The sequence below is a fragment of the Phaethon lepturus genome, unplaced genomic scaffold, assembly GCF_000687285.1.
Source record: "Phaethon lepturus isolate BGI_N335 unplaced genomic scaffold, ASM68728v1 scaffold437, whole genome shotgun sequence".
Taxonomy (NCBI): Eukaryota; Metazoa; Chordata; class Aves; order Phaethontiformes; family Phaethontidae; genus Phaethon; species Phaethon lepturus.
In genome coordinates this window covers 12,425-15,119 of record NW_010553782.1, presented here as the reverse complement: position 1 = coordinate 15,119, position 2,695 = coordinate 12,425, and positions in this window count along the sequence as shown.

The window sequence follows — 2,695 nt, the reverse complement described above, 5'->3', positions numbered from 1 at the left end:
GAGCGTTCCGGTGCCGTGGGGCTGCGCTCTGGACCCTGCAGAGCAGCCGGGCAGCGGCTGGGCCCATCTCCTATTTTCCCGTGCTTGTGCCAGCTCCCCTTGAATCCCGCTCCTCCTCCTCCTCCTCTTCCTACCCCACGTCTCCAGGGTCCCCTTTGTGCCCACGCCAACGCGCCTGCCTCCCTGTCAGGTAACGCAGGGGGTGTCAGGGCTGATCCTTCCCCAGGGAGAGCCCTGGGCCGGACCCCACCAGAGACGGAAGGGGGTGGTCATCTTCATACCGAAGAAGACGTAGCTGATATGCACGGGCTGCCTTCACTTACCCTAAATTACTCATTTTGCTTTTTCTTTTCTGAGGTCACCTATTACCTCACCTAAGCCCTGCTTCTGCTGGCTTTTACGTGGGGTGGCTTTCTGTGAGTCCTGCTGCATTGGTCCCTGCTGGCACCAAGACACGCCATGCACCCTGTGATACCCAAAACACTTTAGATTAAGCTGGTTTAAATTTAAAATTAGCCCTCTACAACTTTGGGGATGTTCTTGGTCTGCCCCCTTGGCAGTGTTTGCTGTGTGCTAAGTCAACCGGAGCGAGGAAGGAGACCGAGTCATGGTTTCAGGCATTGCCTGCCTGATGTTGAACAGTGTAGGCACTGTAGCCGGCAAACCTCTCAGCCTGGTGTCTCTTTGTTCCCCTCTCCAGTTGCCGAGAGATTGCTCCTTCCTGCTCCGCGCAGCACCGGCAGCAGGCAGCCTGCGCGGAGCAGGAAGGAGCCGTCTTTCGGCGCCGGTGGGTGTTGCCTTGCCAAAGCACAGCTGAACACCCCTTTTAACACCTTTTGACCGCAGCTTGGGTTAGCGGTGCTTTTATTCCGCTGCCCAAGGTAGCGGCTCCTCCTGTGTTGGTGTGAGAAAATCCATATCCTGTAAAATTCCTACCACGAGTGAAGCGATCCTTGGAAGCAGGCTGAGCTTTTGCTCGACAAGGGCTCACGTTAGTCCTTCCCATCTCATCGTTGCCAGGTCTTTTGCTCTGGTCCGGAAGCGGGCTGGCAAATCGTCCCAGCCTCTCCCCCAGAGCCATTCTTTGGTGGGAAACCTCCACCAACTCTGGATTTCACCGTGTCTGTGCCCTTTCTCTGGTGACAGCAGCTTTACAGAGCGCAAGGAGCAGAGCTCGCTGCCTTTCTGCAGCTCCTGCTCACCGGGAGCTCTCCCTGCAGAACAAGGGGTTGGGCGCCGGGGCAGGTTTCAGCATCCGAGGGACCTGTTGGCTCATGGTTTCAGAGCAACGTCACCGCTTGAGCAGCACGACTGCTCCAGGTTGCTGTTTTATTGCAAATGCTCGAGTTGCCTGCTGCCTTTTGCATCACTGAAGAGGCGTTGGGGAGCGCTGCCGGCCGGTCTCTGTGCCAGGGGAGGGAGACATGCTTGTGGTGGGAGGGTGCCCCGGCAAATGTTCAGTTTTCTGGCCCTGGTCATTGCACGTTGGCGTTTTTTCCCTGGTTTTCCCTTCTCCATCTTCCTAAGCCCACTCCTGAGCTCGCACCTCTCTCCTTTCACTCATGGCAAGAGAGAAAAGGTCAGGCTGGTGCAGGGGTTGCTGCAGAAAGACCTGGTTTTCCCTGATGTGGAAGACTGATCTAGACCGGGGAGCTGACAGACCAAATGTTGGTGCTTTAGCAAGCTGAAAGGAACCAGAGCCCTGCACGAAAGCAAGTCAGGGTGGTGGGAACTTGCTGTTCAGCCACGTCTGGGGAATTTCTTTCCGTTTGGAGGGCTATTGATCGCAACGACAGCCAATATTTGATGCCAGATGGGGGTGGCGGAGCCATTTTCTGCTCTCTGGCGTGTGGGAAGAGCTGTTTGCTGCTTTCGCAGTCTCAGGATGGGGCAAGGGGGTTTGCCAGCACCGTTTAGCTTGGGCCGTTCTGATGGGCGGCTCGGGGTTGTGGTAAATGCTGAAGCTGCCTGGCAGAGATGGCATTTGCTTTAGTGCTGCTTTGACCTGCACATCATCAGGTTCAGTCACAATGGGTAACGTCACGATAAGAGTGTCCCTGGCCCTGCCACGCAGCGGTGTCACGGTCACACAGTATCGCGGGCACACAGCGTCCCCTTCTTACCTGCAGTCCTAAAACCGCAGGGCCACGAGTCGTTCCTTCTCCAACCCTGTCATGGTGCCCAGGACAGGGGTGGGGACATAGCTTCTCCAGGAGGCCTGGAAAGGGCCACCACTTCCCGAGAGCCCCGGCATCGCTTCCCGAAAGCTCCAGCATCGCTTCCCGAGAGCCCTGGCATTGCTTCCCCGCCTGTTTACAGCTTCTCCTGTTACAGTCGCAGAGAGGCCCCGAGCTGGGGAGGGAGCACGGACCAGGGCCGGGCGCCATGGGGAGGCTGCCTTCCCCCTTCGTATCCAGCAATCTGGCCAGCTCGTTTCTCTGGGACAACTCTACCCCGTGTGGAAATAGTAGCTGGAGGCTGTCGTCCTCCCTGCAGCTGGGAGGAACGTTAACCAGTTAACCAGTCCTGGTGTCGGTCCTGCTCTTGGCCGAGGGCCCTGACAGACCAGGGAGGAGCAGCTCCCCGAGGGGCTGCTACAGCTGCCCCAGTCCTGCCACCGGAGACCACCCTGGGGCTTGGCCCGGGCATTCGTGTCACCCCTAGCTCACAGCCGAGTGAGTGTTGCACGCTCTTT